At 42.6% G+C, this 26,928-nt stretch overlaps 1 long non-coding RNA gene and 2 other non-coding genes across 4 annotated transcripts; all 3 read left to right on the forward strand.

Moving 5' to 3' along the window:
* Positions 1-26,928, forward strand: LOC142776528 (uncharacterized). 2 transcript variants are annotated; one of them, XR_012887609.1, is made up of 4 exons: positions 1-14,473; positions 17,312-17,427; positions 20,696-20,912; positions 25,049-26,928. It is a non-coding gene; the product is annotated as an uncharacterized LOC142776528 (long non-coding RNA). The 2 variants fall into 2 exon arrangements; XR_012887608.1 differs by having other exon boundaries at positions 7-17,427.
* Positions 5,802-5,871, forward strand: TRNAV-CAC (transfer RNA valine (anticodon CAC)). Its single transcript has one exon. It is a non-coding gene; the product is annotated as a tRNA-Val (tRNA).
* TRNAV-CAC (transfer RNA valine (anticodon CAC)) lies at positions 8,238-8,310 on the forward strand. The gene has a single exon. It is a non-coding gene; the product is annotated as a tRNA-Val (tRNA).

The following is a 26,928-nucleotide window of genomic DNA, read 5'->3' on the forward strand; positions in this document are numbered from 1 at the left end:
TTTGAATAGCACCCTGCCTTTCAGCTCACTGAGAGAGAGTGTAAACGTGCTTGTTTTCGTGTTGTCGTCATTCCACTTCCGGCCGCGATAGCGAGCGGACGCGTTTGGAATTGGCTCTGTCGGAGCGCTATCAGCTGCCGTTTCTGGCTGCGGAAAGAGGGTGTTGGCTGCCTCGGATAACGAGTGTCACGTTGTACTGCCCAGTCTGCCTTCAGGAGGTCTGGTTTTGAATACTGTTTTCGTGCATGCGGATGTGAGGGCAAGGCCCTACCCGGTAGGAGACTTCCGGGATACTCTGAGTGATTTAAAACTGCTCCCCGATATTCCGGCCTTAAGGCCGTATCAAATGAATCAAGTTTGGGCCGTCACGTTCAAGTGTGCCGAAGGTGCGAAGAGGCTGCTGGGAAAAGCGGAAGTGAAAGTCAAGGGCCAGCGTTGAATCCTCATCGAACCAGGAGCTTCGGTTGAAGCTGCACTGGTTCTTGCTTACCATACCTGACGACGACGTGCGAACGCCCTTCCTGAACTATGGCAGAGTGAAGGACATTATCAAGGAACGGTTCAAGGTCAGTGGTGTGGCTTACAAGGCGTCAACGACGCGATATGTGACGATTACACTTAAGGCGGGTGTCAAGCCAGAAGATTAAGCCCCATCAAATAAGGATTGCTGGTGAGCTGGCTCTTGTGGTGGTGCCGGGAAGGGCACCGCTATAGTTTCGTTACCACTGCACCGGACACATTCGTCGGGACTGTAAGGTACCACGGTTCACGTTGTGTCTTCGCTTTGGACATAACATGTCGGAATGCGTGCGTACCTACGCCCGTGTTGCAGGGCCCGTAGGGAGTAACGACACTTCGGAGCTCCCAATGGACGAAGCAGATTCCGAGGCAGCAGCGAGAGTGGAGGCAGAAAGGGCCACGGTGGACAGCGTGCCAGCTGAGCAAATATCAGGTGAGAGAGCTCACGTAAAGTCGACGAACCTCAAAGCTGAAGATACAGTGTTGGTAAAAAATGATTCCTTGGAAGCACTGCAGACGCAGGAAGACAAAAGTAACGTGACAGAGGAGGTCAGCAGGGAAGCAGTGGAGGAAATGGACATTTTCAAGGAGGGCACCACGACGAATAAACAATCACAGGAAGGCGCTGAGGGAAAAAGTGAAGCTACTGACCCATGCAGTCCCAATGAACATCCAGCAAAAGCAGCCCCTCTACGTCGACCGATAGTGCGGCGACGGCCGAACATACCACAGGATCGGAAGCCGGCGGCGACGATGATACCGCCGCTATCGCCACCGGTCATGTAGCAGTAAGCTGTGGAAGCCCCGATCTAGGTTGCGGGCCCCAAGGTCATGTGTCGACAGGAGCATAAGCCCATACTCTGGGTCTCTATCTAAATTATTCGAATGGCGCTTTCAGATAAAACCTCGCGATTTGCTACAATCATTGTTCCAGGGCTTGCGGCGAGGAGAAAACAACGACAGTTGTATAGACTGGTGATCGAACATAATTTAGACATAATTGCCATACAAGAAACCAAAATTGGAAGTGATGATGAGACCAATAGTATGGTGCTACCTTTCATGTCAATGTACTACGCGGGTGTGAGTCACGCCATAGGGCGATCCGTGGGGTGCGTTCTTTTTGTGCGCCAACACCCGGGCCTTGAAGTGAGGGGTTTGAGCTCAGACTTGGCGGGGCACATGGTTTTGTGTGATTTTCGTTATAGTTCAGTTGAATGGCGAGTGATATGCCTTTATGCTCCTAATTTACTCGACTAACGAATCCATATCTTCGAGAGTGTCAGAAATTACGTCGAAAGGAACCTGGTACTGATGGGGGACTTCAATAGTGTACTGGCAGCGCGTGATAAATCAAGTGGTACAGCGCATAGCGACGCCAGCATGGCTGAGCTTAGCAAAAAAATTGATGAATACGGGCTTGAAGACGAGACGGAATGCTTAGATTATGACCGAATTGTGCGCTTCACGCGTTTCCAAGAAGCCAGGTACGCCCGATTGGACTGAGTGTACGTTCCGGCCGATTTGATAGCACTTGCGCAGAATATCGTGTTCAGTCGGTGTCATTTAGTGACCACTGTCTAGTCATGTTGGACGTTAATAACAAAGAGATAAACCGAAAAAGATTACGTGGGAAATATAAAAACTTAATGCTAAATGTTTGGAGGAAGGATTTTTTTGTGAGAAAGTGTTAGCCTTGTTTGAAGAGATAAAGAACCAGACAAACCTAACAATAAGTGAGAGATGGGAAACATTTAAGCAAACAGCTAAATTGAAGGCACTTGAACGAGCCAGTGCTATAAAGCACGAAAAGAATAAGTACAAGGAAAACCTGTGGCAAAGCTTGCAAATGCTAACTCGTGAAGAAAGCCTATCGCCTAGGACATTTAAAGTGGACCTTTACACACTGAAGCAAAAATTTTAGAACGAATATCGAACGCTATCGGGGGGCGTTGGTGCGAGCTAGAGTAGAAACAACGTTAGCAGGCGAGACACCAACTAAAAGAGCCCTCGCAAAGGAAAGAAAGTGGGCCCGCCGGAACGAGATTTACGAAGTTGAACAAGACGGTGTTATCCTAAATGAACAGAGTGGCATTAAACACGTGTTCACAACGTTTCACAGAAAGCTGTTCGCGCGTTGCCCGGTGGACGCGGAGGGTTTTTTGGCGGAATTAATGCCTTTATTGCCAAAGATTTATAATAGCTCAGAGGAAATGTTAGAGCGCCATATTACGGCCGATGAGATTGCTGTGGCGATAGAAGAGTTGAAACGTGGGAAATCTCCCTGGCCCAACAAGCTAGGAGGCGATTTTTACAAGGCGTTCAAGTACGAAGTAGCCCCTATACTGGCTGCAATTTTAGATGATGCATATAAGCGCAAACGACTACCACCTTCATTACTGTCCACACACACAGTTCTTATCCCAAAAACAGATGATGCGACGCATTAAAGCGGGTAACAGCATATCGCCCTTTCAGCTTAGCGAACGTCGACTATAAGATATTGACGAAGGTGTGGGCTAAAAGACTGCACACAGTGGTGAAGGATATAGTTGGACCACACCAGACGTGCGGTATCAAGGAACGGACCATTTTCACGAACATTCATACGGCGAGAAGCATACTCGAGTGTTGTGACGTATTGTGCAAGAAGGTCACAATTCTCCCCTTGGATCTGAAAAGGCGTTCGACCAGGCACCGCAAGATGTACTATTTGCCATTCTGGAGTAGGTGAATGTAAGATCTGTTTTTGTGGAGGGTGTCGCGAATGCGTATAGGGGTTGCACGACAAGGCTAATAATAAATAGGTCAGTAGGAGAGCTTATCGAAGTGCAGCGGTTGTTGCACCAGGGATGCCCACTATCGCCGTTACTTTTCGCTTTATATATCGAGCCCTTGTGCCTCAGTGTAATAAGGGCTAACTGTATCAATGTATTTAAAATGCAGCAAGCGGAGGTAAAACTACTCGCTTATGCAGACGACATTGGGATGTTTTGTAGGGACCATGCCAGTATTATGAAAACTGGAATTCGTGAGGCGTTATTGTGTTACTTGTGGCAGTGCAGTTTACTGGGGCAAGAGCTTTGGAATCTAGCATAGAGCTTGGCCAATGACACCCAGTTCCTTTGCCAACATACAAGAGGTTTCTGCTTCCACGAAATACCTAGGCGCCCCTTTAGAGTTTTACCGTGACAGTGCACCTTACTGGCAGAATCAAGTTGCGGAAACGCGCAGAAGGACTGAGAGGACTAAAGGCTCGGAATTGTCTATGTTGGCACGTACCACGGTGTGTAATTAGTTTTTCATTACCGAAAAGTGGTATGTGTGGAGTGTTTTGCACTGCTCACACATTAACATACAAAACCTCCAAAAAATTCTGGCTGTTTTTGTGTGGGGATCGGTTTGAGAGAGGACGAGCCGGACGAACTTGTTCTGACGTGTACGTCAAGAAGGCCTTGCCCTGTCGCACTTATTCCTGAGGAAAATAGTGAACCGGCTTTGCTTCCTTAGAGATGTGAAGGCCCCTTTTCTGCACACTGTCTAACAGCTCAGAATGAGCAAATTTGTGCTGGACATTGTGCAATCTACCGAATGTGCTTAAGGCGCGGTTTTCGGTTTTTTGAATGAGGTTGTGATGGCTTATAAGTTCTTGCGTGCTCGAGTCTCATGCAAATATCTGGCTGTTACATCCACAAAGAATTTGTTTCCTGACAGTGGACAACGAAGAAGGTGTCCGGTTTAACGCTGTCAGCTACCGGATTCGCACTGCATATGGAAGGCCAGCATGACAGCACGACGTGTAGATATAGATGCAAGATTGGCACACCAGTACTTCTGCGAATCAGTGGGCTGGTTCCTGGAAGAACATAAATGTTTAGGTCCGAAACCTAAATGGGTATTGAGGATTAAGCCACTCATGAACATGGGACGATTTATGCCACCTCACGCCAGCCAAAGTTTGGTTGCTCTGTTTATCCATGCCCATTTGTGTATCTAGGATTTATGTGCCTTCCATTATTGCTTTTGATCCCTGACTGTATTTGTGAGTCATGTGTACGTCTATGCAGGCAATAAAAAAAGTTTCCATTGTGTAGTGGTTATCACGCGCACCTCACGCGCGGAAGGTCCGAGGTTCGATTCCGGGTGGAAACATTACTTTTCTTGGTCTCGCTGTCACTGAATGCCGTTGCTTGTTTCGTAGCCATAACGACTTAAATAACACACAAGAAGCCAATACATCAGCATTCTGTATACTTCCTTTATAACAGCCTTGGAACAGCAAAATGCTTTCTAGCTCACTGAAAGAAAGGGTGCACGTGCTTGTTTCCGTGGTGTAGTTGTTACACTTGCGCCTTACACGCGCAAGGTCCCGGGTTGAATCCTGAGTGGAAACATTGTTTTTTTTTGGGGCTTGCTGTCACTGCATGGAGTTGCCTTCTCCGTAGCCATAATGACTAAAACAACAAACGGAGCCATTAAATCAGCTTTTTTCTTGCTTCATAACCGTCTTGGAATAGCGCCTTGCTTTCTAGCTCATGTAGCGAATGTGTGCACGTGCTTGTTTCCGTGGTAAAGTGGTAATCACGTGCACCTCGCACGCGCGAGGTCGCCGGTTCGATTCGGGCAGAAACAATACTTTTTTGGTCTCGCTGTCACTTCTGGCGGTTGCTTTCTCTGTAGCCATAAGGACTAAAATAACCCAAGTATATACATTATATCAGCTTTTTTTTATTTTCGTTCATAACAGTCTTGAAATAGCACCTTGCTTTTTGCTCACTGAGAGAGTGCGTGCACGTGCTTGTTTCCGTGGTGTTGTGGTTGTCACGTGCGCTTCACGGGCGCAAGGTCGCCAGTTCAATCCCGGGCGGAAACATTAATTTTTTTCGTCTCGCTATCACTTCTTGTGGTTGCTTTCTCCGTAGCCATAACGATCAAAATAACACATAAAAATACATTACATCAGCCTTTTTTATCTTCCTTCATATAGGTCTTGGAACAGCACCGTGCTTTGTAGCTCACTGAGAAAGTGTGTGCACGTGCTTGTTTCTGTGTTGTAGTTGTTATCACGTGCGCCTCACACGCGCAAGTTCTCCGGTTCAATCCCTGCGGAAACATTATTTTTTTTGTCGCACTGTCACTTCTGGCGGTTGCTTTTAGCGTAGCCATAATGATCAAAATAACACATAAAAATACATTACATCAGCTTTTTTCATCTTCCTTCATAACAGTCTTGGAACAGCACCTTGCTTTCTAGCTCACTGAGAGAGCGTGTGCACGTACTTGTTTCCGTGTAGTGGTTATCACATGCGCCTCACACGCGCAAGGTCCCCGGTTCAATCCCGGGCGGAAACATTAATTTTGTTCGTCTCGGTGTTACTTCTGGCGGTTGCTTTCTCCGTAGCCATAACGATCAAAATAACACATGAAAATACATTACATCAACTTTTTTTATCTTCCTTTATATATGTCTTGGAATAGCACATTGATTTCTAGCTCACCGAGACAGTGTGTGCACGTGCTTGTTTCTGTGGTGTAGTTATCACGTGCGCCTCGTACGCGCAAAGTACCCGGTTCGATCCCGAGCGGAAACAATACTTTTTTTGTTCTCACTGTACTGCATGCAGTTGGTTTCTCCGTAGCCACAAGGGCTAAAATAACACACAAAAAGCCAATACATCAACATTTTTTCTTTCTTTATAACAGTCTTGGAATAGCACCATGCTTTCTAGCTCACTAAGAGAGACTGTGGACGTGCATGTTTTCGTGGTGTAGTGGCTATCACGTGAGCCTCACACGCGCATTGTTCCCGGTTCAATCCTGAGAGGAAACTTTTTTTTTCATCTCCCTGTCACTTCTGCCGGTTGCTTTCTCTGTAGTCATAATGGCTAAAATAACACTTAAATATCCATTACATAAGCTTTTTTTTCCTTTAAAACAGTCTTGGAATTACGCCATGCTTTCTAGCTCACTGAGAGAGAGGGTAGACGTGCTTGTTTTCGTGTTGTAGTGACTATCACGTGCGCCTCACACGGGCAAGGTCCCAGGTTCGATCCCGGGCGAAAACAATACTTTATTCGTCTCCCTGTCACGGCATGCAGTTGATTTCTCCGTTGCCATATCTTCTAAAATAACACATAAATGTTCATTACATCAGCTTTTTTATCTTCTTTCATAACACTCTTGGAATAGCACCATGCTTTCTAGCTCACTGAGATAGAGTGTGGACGTGCTTGTTTCGATGGTGTAGTGGTTATCACTAGCACCTCGCACGCGCAAGGTACGCGGTTCGATCCCGGGCGGAAACACTACTTTTTTCGTCTCCCTGTCACTTCTGGCGGTTGCTTTCTCTGTAGCCATAACCACTGCAATAACACATAAAAAATTGGCAGCACATCCACGGAGTGAATGATTGAGAGTGGAACGAAGCATTCGTCCGTCCGTTCGTTCTTGCTTCCCTCCCTCTGTGCGATCGTCCATGCGTCCATCTGCCTATCCGTGCATGCTTTCGTTCCTGCGTTCGTACATGCATCTGCCCCTGCGTCCGTTCATGCGTCCATTCATGCATCTGTCTGTGTGTCCGTTCGTCCATCTATTCAACACTTCAAGTACCACCATCTCGTATCTTTTCATCATATATTCCCCATATAGAAACACCGCCATCCAGCGGAAATTTAAAGGACTAAACGAGAGATGGCAAACGCACACTTTCTACCATCTTGCGCTTTGGGTCTACTTCCCACCTTTAACCACCTTGAATTCATGGTATATACTGGTTCACTGTATTCATGACACGGCGGCAAACACTTGCTAAACCTTTTTAAAACCAAGGAGGTTACGCCCAGCGAGTATAACGTAGCAACCTTTTCCTGGCAGATAGAGCTCAATGTACATGCCAATGGCTGCATGGGTAATGAGAGAAAGGAGAATTCGGCTTTTACTTTCTTACGGCTTGCACTTCGTACCTACTTCCCACCTTTAGCTACCTCGAGTTCATTCGTGGTATATACTAATTCATTTTATTCATGGCACTGCGGCTCAACGCTCGCTAAACCTTTCTAAAGCTAAGGTGGTTACACCCAGCGGGTATAACGTAGCAACCCTTTCCCTTCAGATAGTGCTCAATATACAAGCAATGGCTGCTAATGTGGATCGCAGCGTGCACGTTAAATAAAAGTCGAGTGCTCCTGTCTCTCGTACACCATTATCAGCTATTGGCATTTACATTGAGCACTATGTTTTCTTGTTCAACAACGCACAGAAGGAATCTCTAACCGGCACCACCTTGAAGGTCAAAATGTTTGCAGGTCAAAGCGTAAAACTGGGTGCATACTACGACGGGACGCGGGACTAACGGGTGCCACTATAAGGAGCTTCGCCCCAAAAAATCCTTTACACCAGCCTTTCTTATCTTCCTTTATACCAGCCTTGGAATAGCGCCATGCTTTCTAGCTCACTGAGAGAGAGGTTGGACGTGCTTGTTTTCGTGGTATAGTGGCTATCACATGCGCCTCACATGCGCAAGGTCTCTGGTTGAATCCCGGGCGGAATCATTACATATTTTGTCTTGCTGCCTCTTCATGCAGTTGCTTTATCCGTAGCTATAACGACTAAAACAACCCATAAAAATCTATTACACCAGCTTTTATTATCTTCCTTCACAACAGTCTTGGAATAGCACCATGCTTTCAAGCTCACTGAGAGAGAGTGTAGGCGTGCTTGGTTCCGTGGTGTAGTGGTTATCACGTGCGCCTCACATGCGCAAGGTCCCTGGTTCAGTCCCGGGTGAAAACAATACTTTATTCGTCTCCCTGTCACTTCTGGCGGTTGCTTTCTCCGTAGCCACAATGACCAAAATAATATAAAAATCCATCACATCAGCTTTGTTTGTCTTCCTTCATAACAGGCTTGAAATAGCACCATGCTTTTTAGCTCACTGAGAGAGCGTGTGGACGTGCTTTTTTCGGTCGTGTAGTGGTTATTACGTGCGCCTCACACTCCCTATGTCCTCGGTTCGATCCCGGGCGAAAACATTACTTTTTTGGTCTCGCTGTCACGGCATGCAGTTGCTTTCTCCGTAGCCTTATCGGCTAAAACAACACAAAAATTCATTACATCAGCTTTTTTATCTTCCTTCATAACAGTCTTGGAATAGCACCAAGCTTTCTAGCTCACTGTGAGAGTTTGGACGTGCTTATTTCCCTGGTGTAGTGGTGATCACGTACGCCTCACACGCGCAAGGTCCCCGGTTTAATCTCGGGCAGAAACATCACTTCTTTGTCTCTCTGTCACTTCTGGTGGTTGTTTTATCCGAAGCCATAACGCCTAAAATAACACACAAGAAGCCATTGCATCAGCTTTTATTATCTTCCTTCATAACAGACTTGGAATAGCACCATGCTTTCTAGCTCACTGAGAGAGAGTGTGGACGTGCTTGTTTTCATGGTGTAGTGGTTATCACGTGCGCTTCAAACGCCCAAGGGCCCCGGTTGGATCCCGGGCGGAAGCATTACTTTTTTTTGGTCTCGCTCTCACTTCTGGCAGTTGTTCTTCCGTAGCCATAACGACTAAAATAACACACAAGAAGCCATTACCTCTGCATTTTATCTTCCTTTGTAACAGCCTTTGAATAGCGCCATGCTTTCTAGCTCACTGAGAGAGAGGGTGGCAGTGCTTATTTTTTGTGGTGTAGTGATTATCACGTGCGCCTCACACCCGCAAGGTCCCCGATTCAATCCCTGGCAGAAACATCACTTTTTTTTGGTCGGGCTGTCACTGCATGCAGTTGCTTTCTCCGAAGCCTTAAGGACTTAAATAACACACAAGAAGCCATTCCATCCGCTTTTTTATCTTTCTTTATAACAATCTAAGAATAGCACCGTGTTTTCTAACTCACTGAGAGAGACTGTGGACGGGCTTGTTTCCGTGGTGTAAGAGGATTCCACTTCCGGAAGCCGAAGCGAACGAACGTGTGATGGCAAGCTTCAGTGGAGCGGCATCAGCGGCCCGTTTGAGCCGCGGAAACAGGTCTTTGAAGATGGCAAGGATTATGAAAATGTGCTGCCAACCCTTCCTACAGGACGTATTGTTTTTAATACTGTTTTTTGCACGTTGACGTACGAAACCGTCCTTATCGAGTGGAAGATTTTCGTGACACTTCGGCTAGTCTGTGACTGCTCACCGAAGTGGTTGCTTTGGGGGTGGATAGGATGAGCCATGTGTGGGCGGTAACGTTCAAGAACATGGACTCTGTGAAGACGATTCTATCGCAAAGTGATATCAAGGTAAAAAATTGTCGCTATCTTGTCATTGATCCGGCAAACCAGGATGTGCGTATGAAGGTCCACTGGCTTCTACACAATGTTCTCGATGAGGATGTGCGACGCGCTTTCGAGCCGTACGGCCAAGTGTTGACGTCCGCAGAGAACGGTGGCGTGTAACTGGCATCAGTGAGAAAGGCTCCACTACCCGTATTGTGACACTTCGGTTTAATGTGGGCGTCAAAATTGATGACCTGCCTCACCAAGTGAACGTAAGCGGTGAGCAAGCTTTGGTGGTTGTTCCGGACAGAGCGCCAGTGTGCTTACGCTGTAGAGCAAAGGGGCACATACGGCGAGATTGCCGTGTGCCACGCTGTGGTGCCTGCCGAAGATTTTGCCACAAGGAGAACGACTGCACGTTGTCTTATGCCAGCATCACCGGACCCGCCAGTGGCAACGACCACGCAGAGCTGTTAATGAATTAGCATGAAGCTGAAGAGGCAGCGAGCGCGACTGCGAGGAAAGAACCGGTGATCCCAGAATTGGTGAAACTGAGCAGGCCTAGTAGGATGGACAATGAAAAGGTCTAGAACAAAGCATTTGAATTAGAGCCAGAGAAACCGAAAACAACAGACAAGCCAAAACAGCACCTGCCAACTGTGAAGGCTCCCAGTGACGCAGACAGACTGCAAGATGACATGGAAGTCAACGACAGTGCAGGCAGTGGACTAGCTGGAAAGCGACCAAGAGACATTTTTGGTGAAGACTTGACTACCTCCATATGCGTTGTCTAGAAGAACCACCAGCAAAAACCACAGGAATGAGGCGACCAACGTTGAAGCCGCGGCCGAAAATGCAGACTAATCCACAGGCGCAGGCCAAGCAGCCTTCGCAAAAGCTTTCTGGGGCTTGAGTTTTTGGTGCTTTTTTTCCGGATGTAAAGTAACCCGTAAGTGAGTGGAGTTTGCACACCATGCCATTGTAAAAACTGGACCGATTGCCGCAGAATTTGCAGTAAAACTAAAGCCGTTTTTTAGAAACGTTCACCTAAAGCAAACACTGTGTTTTGTTACCCCCCCCCAAAAAAACTCATGGCACACAATATAAAATTAGCCTTACGCGTCGCAACTTTTAACGTTAGAGGTTTTCGCTTGAAGAGACGACAGTATCAGTTAGGTCGTTTGTTTCTTGAAAATGACGTTGATATCACCGCTGCGCAGGAAACAAAAATTGAATCTGAAGAGGAGACGGACACCGTATTTCTGAACTTCCTCTCCAGATACAATATATGTGTGAGTCATTCTGTCCGTACTTCAGGCGGATGTCTTCTCTTTATAAAGAAGACGACTGGCATTGTCGAAAAAAGTGTACATAATGATTTATTTGGCAATTATTTGCATGTGATTTTCTTCTTTCCGGCATTAGTTGGCGCGTTGTATGCGTATATGCGCCAAATAGACAACAAGATAGGAAATAAATCTTTGAAAGTCTTGATCCCTACTGAAACGTTCCGTGTGAAATATTACGGAAAATATATGGACTCCGTAACAATTCCTTATGTTACATACGGAAATATAAGGAGTTTTATGGAAATATACGGAAGTTGTATGGCATTTACGGAAAGCTTCTCATGGAGTACATGGAAGGATAAGGAAATTGTATGGCGTATACGGAAAGCTTTTTATGGAGTATACGGAAAGTTAAGGAAAACGTATGGCATATATGGAAAGCTTTTTATGGAGTCTATGGAAGGATAAGGAAGTTTTATGGCGTGGATGGAGTGAGTTTTATGGAAAATATGGAAAGATAAGGAAACTTATGGAGCATACGGAGAGTTCATTATGGAAGATATGGAAGGATAAGGAAAGTGTATGGAGTGTACAGAAGCTTTCATAAGGAAAATGCAGAATGTAAGGTCTTACTGAAATATACAGGTTTTGTAAGGTGCTAACGAAAATGTGCAATAGTGTATGAAAGGCATGTGGAGCACTATAAAGTTATAAATGAATGCACAGTGACATATATAGTACAAAAGAATAACGCAGGCTAGTCTGTGTTGTCAGTCACCGCTGTTCGCCCTTTTTCAGAATGAATACAACTTCTGCAAATGACCAGCTGCTAAAATATGTCAAACGGAAAATGTGTCATTCACAAGGACTGACAATAACTGTCATTTTACTTGCATGCTGTCACACGAAAACAAATCAAGCAAAAAAAGCATAACATCAAGGGCTCGTTTTTTGGTAGAAACAATAATAATGACAACTAAATTCATTGTGATTGAACTTGTCAATAATAATGAAACTGTTCTCATTAACACTGGCAAAGAGAAATGTCATTTTAAAATATCGACCATGAGCTTAGCTCTCCTGAGCACCAACAAAAGAAATGAATATCTATGAAAACTAACTGCATGTAGGGTAAAAATATTTTTTATTGATAGTATGTGCTCCTACAATATAAATACAGCTATACACAACTTGCTACAGCTTCACAACAGAAACGAGGTAGGGGCAGATGGAGTGGTCGGAAAAATAATTAAGTATGAGAGCACAACTGATATGTACGGACACATAATGGTGCTTATCATTGATGCTCGGATGGTCGTGTATAGAGCTGGGTCGTTTTGAGATTTTCAAAAGCATTGTTTCAGACCACCATGCAGATAACACTTCAATTGTAGTGCTACATAAGACACAACTTATGGGCCGGCCAGCTTTAATGAATAAGAAGATTATAGGTTAAACAAATGCTGTAAAGTATATCATATCATGGCTGCATGGACGCATACAAGCTATGTAAAGCGAAATAAAGTGAGGACACATGAGCTTCTCTTGATGCTTCAGTTCTACATAAATGATTCAACTGTGCTGCAAAGAAATTTAACCAATGTCGGTGTGTACAACATTGTCCATTTTAAACTACCTATTTATATATATAAAATTCCTACTGCGAGTTAAGCTACGTAGCACTCCATAACTCTTCCTTTTATTAGGGCAATTTTTCAAACAATCAACATTATTCATTTTCTGTCTCATGACTTCGTGCCCGCAATTCTTGGTTTAGCTCGATCACAATTGTGCAGCCCTTAATTTGGAGGAATCAAAAAACATCAACCAAAATATATTTTGAAACTGCTTCTCGGTGATATTGCCTTCCCTCAACTGCCACAGCTTGAGATGAGTCATATAGCAAGTCTCGCGCATACCTAGGGCCTACCCTTGAAGAAACTGGTCCGGCTGTGAAATGCTCAGTTTTTTCTCAAATAATTTTTTTGGTTCGAGTTTTGTCACCTCTCGAGTCCCTTCACAATTAAGCAGACCCAAGTTTCCCCTTAGTCCTTAATTTTGGTATATTATGAAATAAATAAAAAAATTAATAATGAAAATAAAAATACTAATAACTGTTGCACAAAAACACAGTCCCACATATGTACTTGAACGCAATATTCCTTTTATTTTATTTTAGAACCTAAGGCATTAGAAAAGATAGCAGTACAATGAAAACGTTAAAAAAACAAAAAAACTAGACATCGCGGGACTCGAACTTGTGCCACTCAGTTGTGCTCGCGTAGGTGAACTGAGTGCGTTAGCTTGCTGAGCTAATCGCGCGGACAAGTGCGCGTGAGTTTAAGCTATGATATAAATTTTGTTTTTACACGCTATGTGTTAGCATATTTATGTACGATATGCGATCGTATCTATTGTTGTGTGCATATGTTTTGTGATTGTATATACGTCACATGCTTTTCGCATGTCTTTCAACTATAGATTGCTGCCCCACCGCGGATGAAAACAAGTACTTTTACACCCACACACAAACTTGAGCAGTTGAAGGTTGTTTCCCGGGGCTCTCTTGCGATTGAGTCGGCAACCACAGGGAATTAAAGTGATACGCCATTAATCCCTGCATCTAGCTGTATTCCGCTTAGTAGCCTTATCGCTTGAAGACAAATCGAGCGCGGGGCGCGACGCTATTGCGCACTACCATGCCTCGCGTAGCGGCGACATCAGCTCATTGCGCCGGCCGGCTTGCTTCGATTTGCTTCAGAGCACAGAAATGTCATACCTTGAGAGATTGCGTACCGCACTATGTCAAAATGTTACTGCTTTGTAGTCATTCTATGATTCCTTGAGAGTTGATAACTCTGATATCACTACTGTAGAGCTACGTGAAACCGCACTACGTCAGTCGTAGAAGCAGTAGGAGGCTGTCGTCTGCTAGAACAAAAACAAAACAAAGACCTGCGAAAGTATTCATAAGTTGTAACTTGTTTTTTGAATAACCGTTTATCACTTTTAAAGTTATTTTGCCAGATAACATACATTTTTTTCAGTTTAGAGCAGCGACAGATGTTTTTTTATTTTCCTCACACAGATATCCAAGTCAAATCCATTCACAGCTAAAGCCACATGTTGTTTGTCTTCTTTGTTTCCGGGGCCATGCCTTTTGGGTGCGTCTTTCATGTGTTCGCGCTGCTACACACGAGAGCATGAAATGTTAAATTTACGAAAGGAAGCGCCGTTCCTCGTTCGCGTGATGTGCTATCATTGCGCCCTATTCCCGCGTTTGTTCGAGTGCGGATCAAGTGCGAGTCGTCCAAGGAATCGGTGGGTTGGGCGGGCGCTCGAAGGACTTCGAGGTGACGGCTGACGCCTGTGGTCGCTTCCCCCGGGACAGTGTGAAAGAAACTAAAGGTAAGGGCAAGTTTGTGTTGCTGCACTCGAACAAGGCGTCGTGAAACGGCAACCTTACGCGCCTTTGCGAGTGCGGTTGCCGATTCGCTTTGACAACGCTAACGCCAGCAGAGCCATGGCGCATCGGCGCGGCCTTACTGGAGCTAATTCGAGACAACTGCGGCAACATGCATGTGTATGTTGATCGATTTTTTCATATGTGCAATGTAGTGAGGAAGACGCACACGGCGCTTGCTACGTTGTTGATTAAACGAAACCTGCAGTGCCATTTGATGCAAAGCAGCATTTTGTTCACGTTCGCGGGCGATACAATTTGTAACTTGGCTCGATTCACCTAGCCTACCACCTAAGTAGGTTGATTAGCATACGTTCAAGGTAGAGCGTTATTTTGCCCCTAAACAATGGCGTGTGCTTGTTGAAAGATATAATGTGTGTGCCTAGTGTGGAGAGAGAGAGGTGTTCGTGCAATCTGCATGTGTACCTGCAAGACGCCTTTGCTTGTAACTAATAATGTACCGGCCAGGACCTACATTGTACGCCTGACTTTGAAGAAAACTTGCATGCACAATGTGAGATTTTGTCATCTGCCAGAGTTGCTTTCTATAAAATAATACTCTGCCAGCATGTTCAAAATATGTTTCGCTGCTGTGTGGCAGGGGTGCGGTTATCACGCTGTTGTGTAGTTGCTGATGCAAGCACTTATAGTTTTGATGCGTTAATATTTCTCATCTAACTCATCAGGTGTTTGGCTGTTTCAGCACAAACAAGGCAAAGAGAGAAGGAAGATGGCTAATGACAGGACCAGTGCCAACTTTTGTTTGCAGGAGAATACCCATGTTGGTGTATTTATTGTGACAGCCTTTCTGTGTTGCTTTTTTGCCCAATTTATGCAACAACACAGTTGTCAGCAATATGAGAGAGAACACTGAAATTAGCTTTTAAAGATCATGGTGACAAAATGCCTAGTAATTCACAGCACAAAGTAACAACAAAAGACAACAGTATGATCAATGTGGACGAGTACAGTCTTGCATCTAAAAATATATTGTGCAAAATGTTGCCTAAGTAAGAAACCTCTCTATGTTTGCAAATAGTGTGACGTCACTTCGAGCACCGTGCCAGCCATTCCCTCACTCTGTGCAACGGCTGGTTGGCAAGGAAGTTGTTTGTAATGTTCCTGATAGACCACTGAGATGTATGTGATTCTAAACCTGTAGCCTAATATATACGTAATCTTTTGTGCAGTTACATCGCTGCATCTGACAACTTATTTGCATAGTTACATTGCTCCCTTAGGACCTAACACACAAACTTGTTGTTTGCATTGTCACTTCATGAATATCGAGTGGTAAAGGTACTGAGTATATGTGAAACAAGAATCTCTTCTTATTACATGAAGACATATGAGGCCTTTGATAAAACGAGTTATACCTTTATTGAGCGAGCGTACTCGTCGGGGCGATTCATACATCCAGCTTCAGCAAATGGTATCTTCCAGCCCGGTGACTATGCAATTTTTTTCTGCAAACAGCGCAAACACCAAGATGTACCCACTCGCAGATGGTCGCGTCAAGTGCATATTTACCTTGACTAAAATGTCGAATCAAGTTTTTTCATCGACCGGTCCCTGCCATGAGTGCTAACGTCTTCGCAAATAAGACACATTGTTATTGACACTGCACACACCACACACAGTATTCTCAGTTGAACCGATATTCTCAATACCTTTCAATGCACTCTACATGCCGCAATCAACAGCGCACATTTTTGAAGACTATGCCGCTGTTGCTCGCACAGGCCACCACGTGTGTTCAATTCTTCAAGATAAACAGACAGCGTGGCAAATAATTTACCACACGGTTTACCACACAGCTGGATGTTTGCTGACACATACTACAGCTAATGTCGATATTGTAACGTGAAGTGTAAGCTTTCAAATATTGGAACTTGCCCCAAACACCACACGACTGTACAGGCCTGAGCCACCAGCGGGAGTGCTTTTCCAGCCACACCTTTTACATGTGCCAGTGACATAATGCTGTGACGTACCTCGGTAGGGGCCTATCGCTACATACTTTATGTGAAGGAGGGTCCTGTTAGTGAAAGCAGGCATTGTTGATTTCGTAACTTGTTCATTCCCAACTGGACCTTCATTTGCACGAGTTGTCTGACTGATATTCAGACGAACTTTTGTGCAATAAATTATACAGTTGGCAGTCTGTGCTTGCCCCATACTGTTGTTACTGGTGTTTCTTGTTGTTACTTTGCACTGCTCATTACTGCTCACTTACAGGATCTAGCGTATCTTGCCGCTGTTTTGGACAAGATGCAGCTGGCAAGTGCGATAGTGTTCATAACTCGAAATGCTCAAGCAAAAATTATCGTTTCATACTCAGTTAGTTCCATTGATATCAGTACATTAAAGTATTTATTGATTAAACATGATTCCGTGTTCTTTCACATAATGCTCATAACTTTTATATCAAATTTATTGGTGTTTATATAAAACATAGGTTATAGGTAAACTTTATGCTGTTTTCTTGAACAGCTGACAAAACGCTATTACATGCTTACTTGCCATGAATCGGATTGTGTTCGAAACACATTGCAATTCTTTACCGGACTGCCAGTACACTTCACATTGGGGGAACATTTATTAACCATGGATTGATTATTAAGAACCGAAAAAAGAAGCGGCAGGCCAGGATACTTGATATTGGCATCCGTTTTGCTACCCAGCGCATTATCATGCAAACTTCCTGTAGAGTGGTTATGCGTCTTGCATGTGTGTCTGTAAACCAAGAACTTTGGGTAGAACTATATTTATCTTACAAACAGTTGCAGGACTGTGGAGGCTGTAGGGCTGCTCAGGAATGGTGGAATCCCTAGAGATGTGTTCAACCTTGCTGCATCAGCTCCTGGGTGTTTTCTTGGCATCTTTACAGATGTGTTGGGTGAGTAAAGCAAGCAGGTTTCAACACAAGGAAAAGTATAATATCGCAGCACCTCTTGTGCGTGCCTTCCATATCAAGTATATCAAATATTTATCTTGCACCTTGTGGCCTGTAATTTTTAGAGACACTTATTTTTGCTTTATAATTGAGTTTTGATGCTTCGACAGCAATGTAATTGTGTTTGACAGCAAGTGTTCTTGAACAAATAACTGATCTCAATATGGACAAAACACCCTTCATACTTGGTCCTTAGCATAAGCTAGCACATATCTGTAGCAGATTGAATTATTCATTTTTTGCTGGGATGATAATGGGCAAGTAGTAAAGGCAAGTTCAAATTGGAGTGGTTGGTGACGTCTGTTTAGGCTCTGCCATATTGCTTTGCAACCAGAGTTACTTGTTGCCACATATACAATGAAGCCACATGACGTGCATTCTAAACGAGATTACCATATAACATTTCACTGCATCTTAGTATGTGCCAAACAAATGCAGATATCATTAGCTTGCCACTATAAAGGGATCCTAAACCAACCAAGGTTGAAATTTAGTCGTGGTGTTGCAGCTGTGTATGACTCTACAATGGATGCATAGCCGTGATAATTTGTCTATATGTTGTCGCAATAGAAATGTTACACACATTGTACAAAACAAAAGAGATCCTCGCTTATTTCGCTTTTTTTCGCTATGCTTCTTTCTTGTCTCTTTATGCCATGTGCTTCTCCTTACTGTACAAGGAGCAAGAGCAGTGGGCACACAAACACGTATTTAAAAAAAGTGTTGTAAGGTGAGCACTGAGAAGCTGAACACTTCCAAAAGGCTCAAAGAGGTAAAGGTATTGTTTCTAGCCACATTATGGGCACCCATAGCTAGTTGTGCTGCAGCAGTTAAAAAATAAGTTAAATGTTAAAAATAATTGGAGGTAGCTAGGCACCCATAATTGCAGTTACATACAGAACTAGGTTTCAATGCGTAAGCAAAATCTGTTCACTCTAAATCAATGCTAATGATATCTGAAATTCAGGATATATTCACAGAAAAGCTCAGGAAAAGGCTAAGTGGTTGCCCCTTTAACGTGAAGGAGATACCCTTCTTCTAAAAGGTCAATAGACAGTCTAGTAGTCTCGATATTACATGCACTATAAAATATTCAGGTGTGGTGCTTTTCATGCATGTTATAATGAGAGGGTTTTTAATATAACTGTTGTCACTTTGCCCTGCATTGCTGAAATTGTTCACATAGTTATAATACATGAATCACTTTATCCCTTTTGACTTTATGCAAATGGTTTGCTTACCCAGTTGGTTTAACTTGATTTGGATAAAATCACAAATGCTCTAAAATTTGTTTTATGGTACAGCAGGTTTATTTTTAAAATACGCGACCATTGATGTGAACGCAGTGTGTGGCGTGCTTGATTAACCCTTCACTATCACCACTCTAACTACACCTGCTACACTGCATAGTGTGACAAAAGTAATGGTACTTAACATACTGGCAGCATACACTTTTATGTCTCAAAATGTGTTAAAAGGCCTGGTAAAAATGTGTGTACGTTTTTTTTCGCTCCAACTAAATATTCTGGTCTAGTCAAAGTAGCTTCCGCTCTTTTAAGGTCCTCAAACTTTTAGGTGTTCAAAAGAAGTATCAATGCCATATACTTTCTTTGTCAGCCTACTCACCACTCTAATAATGAGAATTACCTGACAACATTACCCAGTAAAATAAAGGGATGTTATAAAAAGTAATGTCAATTCAATTGTCAAAAACGTTGCCAATTTACGATTTTGTTCACTTTTCTTTTCACAATTTTGTTAAAGTTACCTTTGATAACATCCCTTGTAGTTTTTTTGGCATCATTTTCTGCTAGTTCTCATTATATTGTGTTCAACAAAGACAACAAACCCTTAAATTTATAGTTCTTTCCTTTACTCATCAATCTGATACAGGGAATCTCAGTAATGTTAGCGGTGTGTGACTTGTTTTTTTTTGATCAGTTGTGCATGTGTTCAAGTACATGCATTTAGGTGGGAGGGCGAACTATTGCCAACTCCTGTGACTAGTAGATTTTCTCAGAACTGACAGTTACATAATGCTGCCAAAGAAGTATAGGGATATTGGAAGTAATCGTAACGTAATTGCAATCGTAATGTAATTGCCAGTGGGCAAAAAAAGGTGTCCCACACTCGCCATAATGGTAACGGGCAGCGCTGACTGACTCTTCCAAGTATAAATGCGAATATATACCGTACAAAATGGAAGAGGGATAGCCGCCATGGTAGCTCAGTGGATAGATGCTTCGGACATGTTATTCGAAGTTCGCAGGCTCGGTCCCTGTACAGGGCAGGTTATCTTTTTTTCCTTCTACTTTTCTTTCTTCACAATTACAACAGTTCTATTCTTCTTGAAGATTTTCTGGTGTAAAAAAGGTACCTTATAATCTGAAGAGGCAAACAGAATGTGCCAGTGTACGAGTTAGCTCTTGTAGTGGTTACAAGTAAGATATGTTTTGAAGAATAAATCATTCTGCCACTTGCCTAAAGAATGGCTACAGGACATGGCGCTGGATGCACTTTGTTATTTTTGAATCAAGCTATCTTGTATTCTATTTTCATAAATTACTTGGGATACACATACGGTATCACACACTTTAACGCCACAAAGATTATGCAGCGAACAAATGTTATTAATGCGAAATTGCATAAGGATAAGGTGAAAATTGCACCCTCAAGGAGAATGTACAGGGAGCACAGGGTGCAGGCGTCATTCCTTCTGCCCGTGCTTTTCAAGTGCGAGCTGTTTTCACCTCGTTCTGACCAACTAACTAGATTGCGATGTGTTGTTATAGTGCAAGAGGATGCTCCACGGGAAACTAGGTTTGTCTCAAACTCTGTGTGTGTTTTTCAACCTATATGGTGCCCGGTTCAAGAGTTCATGCAGAGCAGATCGTGTAAAACAGGACCGTGTAAAATGGACCGTGTAAATAAAATAAAATGGATCATGTAAATAAACAGGATCGTGCAAAATGTCATTTTCGTGTGCGACTGTAGTTGTGGTTGTGCTGAATGACCTTTCTTTATATACACTACGTCACAAACTTGCTCCTTTAGAGTCGAGTGCATCTTCGGATCAATTGTAAATGTTTGCATATGCGAGGCCTTAAGTTTTATAAGAAATTCCTCAGTGTGCCACAAGGAAATGTGTGTTCAGCGAAAATTTGTATATCATATATACAACTCTTAAAGTCTCATCTACAACTTTGTGCAGGTTGACCTTGAGCAGAAAACGAGGAGCGGCAGCAGCCCCCAGAAAAGAGCAAGCACCCTCCAAGCTCCCAAAGCTCTCTTCGACAGGAAAAGCAAGGTTACTGTGTGGCATTGAAAACCATTGCAAGAGGTGCCTTATCAGTACACTGTGCTGCTCTTTCATCGCAGAAGACGAAGTTGACCACTCCAGAGGAACTTCACGCTGTGTATTGTGAATTGTGAGTTCTTCAGTGGTTTTGTTTTTGTCCAGCCAGCAGTTAAGAAATCATGTGTCAGATTCCGCCGGAATGGCTAGAGAGAGTCGGGCAGGCATGTTTGGACATTTGTCTAGCCAAGGGTAGTGCCAATTTTTGCACTGGTCCTGTTGGAGTTACTGCCACAATCACAGAAGCTACGTCACCTCTCTAAATGTACAGATGTGTCGGGAAAGATTAGCTGCATTAGGTTTTTCTAAACTGATAGCTGCCAACATTCTTCATTATACAGGAGTTTTGTTCCTCACTTATGGGTGTAAAGCCCTCTACAGAAAAAATACAACACGTCTACTTCCAGAAGGCTCCAAGGCCCTACTTGTAGGTTTTTTCGGCTTGTATCATAAGCATCTCGTTTGGGGTACATGAACATTTTATAAATATGTACAGCAAAAAATTTGGGTGGCTGGTCATTTTGTCGTTATCATGTTCCTCGCAGTATTCTTAAGCATGTTGTGCATTACGTTGTCAATCTGGTTCATGTGCATAGAAGACATTACGAAGTTTCAGGCTACAATATAAAGAGCCTGGAAGCAAGCTATCAATAATTTTTTAACAGAGTTGCTTAATCTGATACATGATACATCACTAAACTTTCGTGCGTATTCATCAATGTATGCTCGTCTTAGTGTTATCCAAAATGAAGATGTGAGTCGACAGATGGAAACATCTAGTGGGTAATCAGGGTGAACAGTAGAACCGCTTCGGACAGGCTGGCCGATGATGCGATAGAAGGACCTATTTTTTAGAAGTCACCTTGTCATCCTTGGCGTGTTAGTTTAAATGGGGTCAGTAATGACATCATCTTTGGTGTAGGCATGTGTGCCTGTTGGAACTGTTTGTCTAAAAAAAACTATAACGCAGAAGAGTGCAGCCCTTGCTTCTTTTCAAGTTAGGTTGCGCTGATACAAAGTGTTCTCATGTCGGAGGTTGGGGGTAAGGGAAGCAAAAAAAGATAAATGATAGAAAAGAAGAAAAAAGAAGAAAGAAAAGGGAGATGCAAAGTAAAAGTAGTGCTACGTCGCTCCTACTTTGCATCCCCCCTTTTCTTCTTTTTTCCCCTTGTTTTCTTTTTTCACCTTTTTTGTTACATTTGCATTGTCCCATCTAGTGCATGAATCAATGACACATGGCTTTGCTATAGCAAAGATGCCTATGTGGTGTTGGCATGAGTAGTGCATTGTACTTTAATCAGTTAATTACAGACTGATCAGTCTTGTAGTATGTGCTTCCAGTCTGTCACCACACATCTTCAAATGAAAAGTTTGTGCTTGGCTCTTAGAATGCTGGTTTATAGCTTGTGTCTTGGACTACTAAAAATCAATGTTATTTTGCTGCTGTTTATGGTAATGAATTTATCCAACATGAAAATATTTTGCCTTGTGAACTTTGTCAGACCTGCCTTTCTTTTCCTTTCCTATGCAGGCAGTGTATGTGAGGGAGGCAGTAACAGAGAGGTGATAGCTTGAGCTTCGGAAGAATAAATGCTGGCAGTGAGACAATTACGCATCAAACATTCCAGCCATTTTGCCAACCGTCCTTATTGTGTTTTGAAAAAAAAATATTGTGCTCGTTTACTGTACTGAAAACAGCAAAATGCTGAATTATATCGCAGAGAACAATATATTAGGCCACGTTGGTGCCTTCTGGACTTCCCAGGATGTCTACTTGGTGTTGTTTGTGAAAAGTAAAAAGTGTTTGAAAAATACTGCCTTGTCTACACCAAATTTGGTCTAGGTATTAAGTAAAGGTGATTGTGTGTAGTGCATGAAGCTCAGTAATATTAGTGCAGTTTTTTCGCCACATCAAAAGCAAAGAAGCAGTTCTCTTTATATGGCAAGTTATATGATTACACTTTGTCTTAAAGTAGAAATGAATTTTTGAAGATTTGTTAGGATGGCTGTTTTCTGCATTTGATATACGACAGCTTCCGTTCCGAAGTTCCCCATGGCCCACAATAGGAGACTTCCAAAATCACTTTCCACATTTAAACAAAAATTGTAATGATAACACTTGCCATATAACAAGAACTGTTTATTTGCTTTCAACTTACACATAAAAGTAATTTTCGATTAGACAAACACACAGGTCGAATTGCATGTCAATGTGGACAAAAACGATTATATATTGATATTTTTAATCTGGACCTAACATTATTTTTTTTCATGAAATATATCTTCTGTGCAGTGAGTATTTTTGGCTCAAATATTCATACAAAGTGCAGTATTGCCATACAAGAAATGCAAACGATAAACAGTTTGGCTGAATTCTTCAAAGCCTATGTAGCAGAAAAATTGCACTAATGTTACTTGACTTCAAATACTTTAAGAAGCATCTTTACTTAATATGTAGATCAAATTTGATATGGCAAGAAAAAGCGGTACTTTGAAATGTTTCTCACAAATAACACCCGCACGACATTCTGCGAAATTCTGAAGGTACCCACGTGACCACTACTTTTTTCTCTTCAAAGCATTTTGCGAATAACTATTTTCAGAAGAGTAAATTACCATCATTTTTTAAAATATACATCTGTGATGGTCGCCCGGCAGTATGGTTTGTATGCTTGGTGTAAAATAGCCCAGTGCGAAAAACAACAAATGGCTGAGCATCCTTTGACGCTCGGGCAATTTTGAAAGCATTTGTTTGTTAGCAGCGATTCAGTTAAGCCCTTGTCTTTATGCTTAGGCCCAGAAACAGAACACAAGTAACCAAAGTAGTCCTAAGAGTCATGAAGTCTCGCTAATTCAAGGCTAGTGGAGCCTAATTTTGTGCAAGCTTCACCATTTTTTAAAAAATTGAGATTCAACCAACAGGTTTTGGAGGCACAGTGCATTTTCAGCTAACTTTAGCACACCAGTTAGATAAAAAACGGAAAGTAGGGGTAAAAATACCATTTTAAAGGCATTGTAGGTAATAACAAAAAGGACGGCTTTCTTTTTTTGTGTGGTGCTTTGCCTGAACGCTGTGCTTTTTGTGGTATAGTTCATTGTCTAGTGAATATAGGCCTTAAAAACTAACATTAGCCTTGTTGAGGTCAATATCTTGGTTATAGTCATAGTAGCCGTATTAAAAATTATGACTTCAAACTTGATTGTTCTTTTGAAGGTTTTTTCCTTGCATATTGATATTTTAGAGTCTTAGTCATTTTTGTTATAAAAACGTGATGTCATAATAGGCTCACTTTTTGTAGAGTCGTTAAGTTCTACCTTACCTTTTATATTCCTAATAGAGCAGTTATTTTCAATATCGGTATTTAAAATGGATTGAGCATGCTGTATGTAGTAAGGTGTAAGCACTTACAGATAGCACATGCACCCAACATTTCTGTTGGCAGTTTATTTCTGTTATTCTTGATTTATATGTGGGGTTTCACGTCCGAAAACCACTATATGATTATGAGAGACGCCGTAGTGGAGGGCACTGGAAACATCGACCACTTGGAGTTCTTTAACGTACACCCAAATCTGAGCACACTTGCCTACAGCATTTCTGCCTCCATCGGAAATGGAGCCGGGATTTGATACCGCTACCTGCGGGTCAGCCGCCGAATTTCCGTTACTCTTGCTCCCCTATATGTGTGCAGTTTGGTTACAGTTATCTGGCTTGCACAGATTTTTAATGGCACCTGCCTGGTTCTGCTTGCTTTCATGGTGATTTTAACCTTCATAAGTTGCATAGGTTTAACTCTCAAAATTGTTCAAGATGCCAATTTTGTGCACAAACTGTATAGTATAAAGGCAGCAGATGTATATGCACACACTATTAAATGTACATTGAGAGCTTTCACTTGCAGGTCCTAAAGTTTTACTGTGCAGGAAGCATTTAAATCATAATTTCATAAGGACATATTAATCGATTATCTCTACCATTGAAAATCGTGACAACCTAGTTATTTTCACTGTGATAAGCATGCTGTTTCCTTTGATGTGGCAGAACTAATTTATACACTCATTCCTTCTATTATTCACATAGCCATAACATGAAGGATTGTGTGCCTTATATTTTCAGTTTCATTCTGTGTGTTATATTTTTTGTGCATGTGAACTAGTGTGCTAACATGTGTCTTTGACATTATTTGTGCCAATTATTTTCATTTCCAGGTGCCTATGAAGGACACATAAGTTTTATGGCATTCACCTTCGAAATTTACAGTGGTGCCGGAGCCTCAAGCAGCATTTCGCCGATGTCCACAATTCGTTCATGAGATAAACACAGCGCCACGCTTTCACAGTGCTATGATTATTATTTCTGTTTAAACATTTCGTTCTAAAATTGCTGTTACATTGTGTTTTGTGCAACCATCCTGTGGCTTAGGTGGAGCTCGTGAAATTACGGTGCAGTCACCTCATTTGTGTACGATCAACACTGCAATGTCACTATTCACAGCTGGAGCATACAGACAAATAAAAAACATATTGATTGTAGCAGGGCTGATGTGTATATTAATGCTGCTCTATTGATAATAATAACTTTATAAATTTTTTAGGTCTTGCATAGAATACTGCATTAATGTGTTGCAACGTAACCACCATTTATGATCGCTAGCATGTTAATTTAGTAGTTTTGTAATGTATTTTATTTAAAAGGCAATTTTGCTTCTGCATTACGACAATTAGAAAGATGCCGATGATTCAATCCCTCATCAAGCGCATTTAAGAAATATTGTGATTTGTACACAGTATTGCATGTACTCAAGATGTGGACGTCTATTCAATTTACACATTATATTGCTTTGCACTAGATTCAGACGTAACAAGCACACATTTCAGTGATTTCCTTACGATACGTCTTTCCATAAGATGCGGATTCCGCATCATACGTCTTATGTGGAGTCCGCATCATACGCCTTCCATATTCCAATAATTTCGTACTTGAGGTCTCCGCATCATACGGAACATTTCTGTAGGGATACGCATCTATCATGCGAGAAGGCAGTTATATTTCTAGCGATTTCAACTGTGTGTGTAATGCCAAAGACAGAACATGTAAAACCCCTGTACGTGACTGTAGTGCCTTGGTATTGGATTCAATGGCACGTGAGTGAAACTTGGAAGACGTGTGATATGTACTGGCGCAGTGTACCCACTATACGCATTACCGGCTCAACAGTCAAGGTAGGCTTGACGGAGCATACGTGTCTACGCCCCAGCTTCCTATGCGCCAGGGCTACGCAGTGAAGAATGTTTCATGTAGTGACCATAGTCTAGTAATGTTCACCCATAATAAAAAATAAAAGCCCAAATTCAATTGGGGACTCTGCAAGGTAAATGACAAGCTACTTGAGGATGAGAAGTTTGTAGAAAACGCTGAAAAGGAATTAAAAAGTGGTGATAGGTAACGCAAATAGTTCAATTTACACATGGGAGTGCTTCAAGAAAAAAGCAAAAATAGAAGCAATCGGAAGGTCAGTTTCAATAAAACGCACTAACCTGAAAAAAGAAAGACAACTGCAATGCGAGCTACATTTTTCGTTATGTCAAGAATGTGCGCAACCAGAAGTGCGCAGTAATGAAGTAAGAAGAGTGAAACAAGAATTAGAAGCAGTAGATACGGAAAGGTACAGAGGAGCGGTGGTACGCGCACGCGCAGAAAGATTGAAGTGGCGAGGTTCCCACAAAACGTGCTGGCACAGATGAAAAGAGCTACGCGACAAGAAACGAAATGAGGGCGGCAGAATACATAAATGAAGTCACCACAGATAAAACCGAGATTGAGCACGCGTTTGTGGATTATTTCCAAGAGCTGTTGGGGCATCAGAGCGGACACGAGTACGTATAGTCGGGGTTTCTGGTCACTTATGGCGAAGCTTGAGGATGACGTAAAAGCGAGATTAGAAGCACCCATCTAGGCCAGAGAAATCGAAATCACAATTGAAAAAATGAAAAACGTTAAAACACCCGGTCCAGATGGACTAGGTGTAGCATTCTATAAGAAATTTAAAAATCTTCTGGCAGAAGCTTTGTGGAATGTGTTATATGAA

The sequence above is a fragment of the Rhipicephalus microplus genome, chromosome X (assembly GCF_043290135.1).
Source record: "Rhipicephalus microplus isolate Deutch F79 chromosome X, USDA_Rmic, whole genome shotgun sequence".
NCBI lineage: Eukaryota > Metazoa > Arthropoda > Arachnida > Ixodida > Ixodidae > Rhipicephalus > Rhipicephalus microplus.